Here is a 6,778-nt window from a genome sequence, read left to right on the forward strand (position 1 = left end):
TAACTGCCAATAATATCAATCATGTATTCACTTGGAAGATTACTCGAGCCTTCAACTGCAAGGCAGCTGAAATAATATACTCTAGAAGGCCGAAGATAAAGTATTCTGATATGTGTGGGAAGGAACTGCAGATGCTGGTTTAAACCGAAGATAGACACAAAAAGCTGGAATAACTCAGCGGGACAGGTAGCATCTCTGGAGAGAAGGAATGGGTCAGACTGAAGAAGGGCCTCGTCCCGAAATGTCACCCATTCTTCTCTCTCTCTCTCTCTCGATAATGCCTGTCCCGCTGAGATACTCCAGCTTTTTGTGCCTATACTCTGATATGTCTCCAGTACAAAATTTAAACTTGATCAAACAAGACACTGAAGCACTTTTACATTGTGCCAAACAGGAGTTACTTTCTCCGATGGTTTAATTGCATAAAAAGTAATCTCTTGTGTGGTGTAACTTTATTATATGCTGTTAAGTATGTGTAATTTTTGCTTCATTTCCTTCTTTTACACAGTTTAGAATTAACTTTTATGCAAATCATAGAAGCAAAGTCCTTTTATCCATCTCAGAACATAAGAATTTTAAAGTAATGCACAAGCGATCAGAGACGAAAGTCCCATTTTTAACAATGAAAGTCACCATGATGATGCCCACTTGAGGATTAGGCCTCATTAATTTGAAGAATGGGTTGTGAGCCATGTACAATTTACTGCACATTTTCTGATATTTAACTACCATTGGATTTAGCAGCGATAGCTAGCCACAGGATCCTTCCACTATGGCTGTTTTTCTTTCCCCCAATGTCTTGCTGATGGTCTAATGGATGAATAAAGGGGTAAGAAATAGGTACTATTCTCCAGAGCCTGCCAGAACATCTCCAAGGCCACTGACAGGTCGGTCAACTTTGATGAACAGTGGGGTTGTAAATAGGACATCTGTTTCTGTTTCAATATACATTACAATACAAATTATCTGACATTGATGGTAACTAGTTAGGTATAAATTGGCTGCCAGCTCTCCTACAACGGACCATACAATAGAGTAGTATGGAACGGTCTTCAACCTAAAGTGACAACTCTGTTTCTCTTCCCATAGACGCAGCCTGACCTAATGAGCATTTTTAGCATTTCCTGTTTTTTTGGTTTAATTTCAGTGTAGAAAGGAGGAGGATAGGACTCAATGTTAGCTCCGCATCACCAATAACAGCACAATGGAGCCTAACGCCTAATCTAGAAACAAGGAACTGCAAATGCTAGTGTGCAAACAAAGGCACAAAATACTTGCAAATGGTGCCAAACTGGCGACTAGGTATACTGTCTCAGTGTACTCCTGCTATACACTTGTACTGCACCTTAAATGCTTATCTAAGATGTGTCAAAGTGTTTATGTATAGTGTGTAAAAAGGAACTGCAGATGCTGGTTTAAACCTAAGATAGACACAAAAAGCTGGAGTAACTCAGGCAGCATCTCTGGAGAGAAGGAATAGGTGATGTTTCGGGTTGAGACCCTTCTTTAGACTCATGTATAGTGATACTTGTACTGAACTGTATACAAAAATGAATTTCACTGTACCTCAGTAATGTGACAAATAAGTACCACCCCACAGTTTAATTTCCTTCAGTTTTGTTCCATCAGGTAGAATATGTTCAGATCAATATAAAAGACCTTCAAGGGTGCATATTAAAGATCCTGAGATGTAAATTCAATTCCCACCATGTCAGCTGAGGAGTTTAATTTTAGTAAAGGCCAGCAGTACCAACATGCTGGCACCAGCACCAAATGTGTCTGAACATGATGTGCTAACCAGGCAAAACTGCAACAGAGAACCACACGTGAAAACAACCATTGAACCATTGAAGGTGTGTGCTAAACAGCACAATCAGCACAAAAGTAATATCACACACAGTGGAAGAGATGGTCCGACTACATCTAGTTATGAGTGATGTTGAATAATTAATCAGCTGAGAGGAGGAAGAGACTCCTAGAACATCTCCATCTTCAATGATTGTGGAATCCAGTACCAAAGACAGAGCTGACACAAATTCAGAAACCTTCAATGGTTCATGAAACAGCTTGCCACCGTCTTCTCAAGAAGTTGGGAGGGATACAAATGATAAAATAGTGTCGTTAGTCCATCAAATTGAATTGGCCAATCCTATCATTCATGAAAAGCAGTTTTCATTAGGGGTTACTAGAACACGAACAGATGCAAAAATGTTGACTGACCTTCTGTTCTCAAATCTAATTGTGCTGATGTCATTTGCAGTGTCTTGGTGGTTATCCCACACAGAACTGTGCTGATGGGATATTTCCTGTGTTTAAATTGGAAGCTCATAGCTATGTCTGATGTGACCAAGGATTATGTATATTTTACTGAAGATTATTTATTAATCAGATAAACATTTTATGCTTGGTGATTAATTTTCCCAAATTTAGAATAAGCCCTAATTTCAAAAAAATAAAAGGTCTCCGATTACTTCTTTCCAATTCATGACACTACACGCAAGAATTTTAGGCATGTTTCTAACATTATCCATTTGCAGAAATTAAAAGAAAAATATAAATGATCTCTGTTGTTAATTTTATCAAAACTTTACCAATTGTTGAGAATTGTATTAGAAATTCAATGTAGTTAATCAAATTTATATTTTAACCAGAATGGTTTATAAATCTGAATCCAATTAAAATAGCAATGTTTAAACTGAAGTATGGAAATGCACAACATATTTTTTGATTAAATATTATTATTTAATTATTATAATACTAAATAGGATGAGCATCTGTAAATGTATTACATTGCATTTTCGTTAAACACGAAAAAAGAAAAAAGTTGGCATAATTCGGCATCAAAACAGTCCCTTTGACTCACTGCATCCACATTAATCCCCTTCTGCTTCTGCTTCTGCTTCACACAGCAGCCTGCATGTGTGGAGCAGACCAGCAAACAGCGCAGCACGTCATTTTTGACTACGCTGTCTTCCGTCCCCCTGGTGAAGGGGTAGACCTCACGGCCCTCGACAACAGCACATTGCACTGGCTACAGCGCCTGGAGAGCGTTACATAATTTCTGCTGTCTCAAACGGAAGAAGAAGGCTAATCCCATTTTCACTCTTGCATCCCCATTAATTCCTCCTGCTCCCAATTCTCCTGCCACCCCCTATTCTAGGGGCCTGGGGGCAATGTACAGTCACCAGTTAAGCTGTTAACAAGCATGTACTTGGCATGTCATCGAAAACCAGAACACTTGGAGAAAACGCACAGTCACAGTGTGTAAGTGTGAACTCCACACAAATAGCACCCAACAGCAGCATTGATCCCTGTCTCTCACTGTACCAGTGTGCTGCCCTGTTGTCTTTCAACAAGCAAGAATGTGTTTGGCTCTATTCTGACTCTATTCATTCCAAAAATGAAAGCTTGTTTTTTCTTAAAATCTGAAGATCCATTTGTAAATCCTCTTAATAGTTCTGTTTATGAGTGGAAAGTTGAACACAATTATAACAACAGTCAAAATAGCCATTCCTTTAGCTAGACTGATATTTCTTGGCACATCATCATCACTTAACTTCCTCTATACTTTACCCTTCTCACTCAGGCACCAAACTCAACTTTTCTACTGGTCCCTCTTTTTCCATTGACAACATTCAAGTAATTGGTGCTGCTAACATAACATAACAGATCAAAAAACAAGTTCAGAATTTATCATTAGTGCAGACTCCTGACCAAACAGATGGAAAAAAGTTGACTGAATTTTTTTCTCCTGAATTAGAGGAATATCCATCATGTTAAGATGGGCGAGAATGTTACAGGGGAAACAGGGGAGGTGGTTTTCTAAAGTGAGCTGGGAATGTTAAAATGCATCCAAGTCAAAACTGATGCTAATGCTCCACCTCAGTTGTTCAAGCCAAGGTTGGGGCTTTGTGAAATGCCACCAAATTGGTGGAAGAAATTGACAGAAAACGCATCTCAGAGAGACAATAATTGAACCCATTAAGTATTCACAGGCAACATCGTGTGAGTGTTAAAACATGATTTGGTCCATTTGGAATAATGAAGCTGAATGTGAATCAATTCTCATTCCAGAATTACTATTTCATTCATAGAAATAGAAGACTTACCTCCACTTGTAATTTTGTTTGAAGGCCCAAGGAACTGCAGATGTTTAGTTTAGTTTAGTTTAGAGATACAGCACGGAAACAGGCCCTTCAGCCCACCAAGGCCGTACTGACCAGTGATCCTTGCACAGTAACACTATCCTACACACTCAAAGGACAATTTTACATTTAGACCAAGCCAATTAACCTACAAACCTGTACATCATTGGAGTGTGGGAGGGAACCGAAGATCTCAGAGGAAACACACGCGGTCCCAGGGAGAACGTACAAACGCAGTACAGACAACATCCGTAGTTGGGATCAAACCCGGGTCCCTGTCTCTGCAAACTCTGTGAGGCAGCAACTTTACAGCTGCACCACCGTGCCGCTCTAATGCTTTTTTTTTTTTTTTAATTTAAATTTATTTATTTATTTATTTATTTTTAAATATGGAACGCTTCACGAATTTGCGCGTCATCCTTGCGCAGGGGCCATGCTAATCTTCTCTGTATCGTTCCAATTTTAGTATATGTGCTGCCGAAGCGAGCACCCTAATGCTTGACTTATGAAAAAAGACACAAAGTTCTGGAGTAACTCAGCAGGTCAGGCAACATTTCTGGAGAACATGGATAGGTGAAATTTGAGGATATGATCCAAAACATCACCTGTCCATGTTCTCCAGAGATGCTGCCTGACCTGTTGAGTTACTCCAGCACTTTGTGTCTTTTTTCGTAAGTGAAGCATTAGTGCGGCACAGTGGCGCAGCGGTAGAGTTGCTGCCTCATAGAGCACAAAGTATTCATTTTCTTCTTCTTAAGCCCTTTGCTCCTCTAGGGAGCATAGGCCATTGACAAATGTTCTCCATCTCACTCGGTTGTTGGCGGTTCTTTTGAGATCTCCCCCGTTGAGCCCACTCCCAGACATTTCTGCCTGGACACCTCTTCTCCAGCTGTTCCAGCGACCTCTTTTCCTTTTTTCCTTGGGGGTTCCATTTCAGGGCTTGCCGGGTGATGCTTGTGGCCTGTTTATAATATAGATGACAAATAGCAATGTACCCAGCACTGATCCATGTGGCACCACTAGTCACAGACCTCTAATCGGAAAAAAAACAACTCTCCACTCCTACTCCTTCCAGCAAGATAATTTTGAATCCAGTTGGCAAGCTCTGCCTGGTTCCCATGTAATCTGACCATCCAGACTACCTCCCATGCGGAACCTTGTCAAAGGCCTTGCTAAAGTCCACATAAACAATGTCCACCACACAGCCCCCGTCAATACTCTTGGTAACCTCTTGAAAAAAACGGGGACACCTGATTTCCCACGCAGAAAGCTTTCCTGCAGAGATAATCAAATTATTATATTTGTTGCTCGTAATGAATAAATTGCACAACATTCTCAATGTGTCCCGTTGGCAATGTCCCACAACTGACATGATCTGAACACTTATTACAGATAACAACTTAAAGGTCAGGCATGGAAAATCTTGCCTTTTGTACTATTTGTACCAAATAAATCTTGAGTTTTGTACTAAATAAATCCCCCGAATGACTCAGTTTAAAAAAATCTTGATGAAACTGTGTCTGGAGTACAACTTTATTGCCCATTCTCGCTAAATTAAAATGATCTTAGCTGGATGCATGTTAGTAAGTCTATATTTAATTCCCATGCCACCTGGATAAAAGTGAGAACAAAATCCAGTCTAATTCCATTCCTGATCCCGATCTATTGAATACGACCATTGAATGCAGGTGTGTGTATACTAGCAAGTGTAGGATCGATTTTGCACAGTTACTTTAAATAATGAGCTGAAACATAGGAAGTAGTGACTTTACACTAACGTGTGGGAAACAGTAAATCTGCTGATGTTTTTTTAAAGGCAGATGCCTTGTTAACATTGTAGTTCTGGATTTAAGATATTTGTGAAACAACAGGCTACATCTGCTGTTATATCAACTAAATAATTTGCCCAGTTTCAGGATTTGCAGAAGCCTGAAGCAAGAAAGGAAGTACTCTCACCATAAGTAAGTAGAATTAAAGGATGATTCTGACTCTAAATATCATTCTCTTGCTCTGCTACTCAGAGAAAGGGTGGGTGGGTGGGGTGGGGGTGTTTAGTTTATTTTATTTTAGTTTAGTTTAGTTTAGTTTAGTTTAGTTTAGAGATACAGCACAGAAAAAGGCTCTTTAGCCCACAGAGTCTGCACTGACCAGCACTATCCAACACACTCAGGTCAATTTGCAATTTTTACCAAAGCCAATTAACCTACAAACCTGTACACCTTTGGAGTGTGGGAGGAAACCGGAGCACCCAGAGATAACGCATGTGGTCACAGGTAGAACATACAAACTCCGTACAGACTGCGCCTGTAGTCAGGATGGAACCCGGGTCTCTGGCGCTGTAATACAGTAACTCTACCACTGCGCCACGGTGCCGTCCAGGTGTGTTAGTGAGCTGTTCTGTGAAAATATGAGGGAGAACAGTCCTGTTGATAGAAAGGTCCTGGCCAAACCTGACCCAGTGAGTTATAAAATTTTCCTGTAAACAGTAAATGCTGGAAATCTGAAATAAAACGGAAAATACTGAAAATGCTCAGCAGGTGAGGCAGCATCCTGGGAAGGAGAAACAGCGATTAAATTTCAGCTTGAAAATTATTCATCTGCATTTTGCTTACTCTCACATAATTACCTTCAAA

General features: G+C 40.1%; 1 non-coding gene across 1 annotated transcript; it reads right to left on the reverse strand.

Annotated features, from left to right (window-relative positions):
* Positions 1 to 4,528: 4,528 nt before the first annotated feature.
* LOC144592516 (U6 spliceosomal RNA) lies at positions 4,529 to 4,635 on the reverse strand. The gene has a single exon (XR_013547141.1). It is a non-coding gene; the product is annotated as a U6 spliceosomal RNA (small nuclear RNA).
* Between the last annotated feature and the right edge of the window lie 2,143 nt (positions 4,636 to 6,778).

Source organism: Rhinoraja longicauda, chromosome 3, assembly GCF_053455715.1.
Source record: "Rhinoraja longicauda isolate Sanriku21f chromosome 3, sRhiLon1.1, whole genome shotgun sequence".
Taxonomy (NCBI): domain Eukaryota; kingdom Metazoa; phylum Chordata; class Chondrichthyes; order Rajiformes; family Arhynchobatidae; genus Rhinoraja; species Rhinoraja longicauda.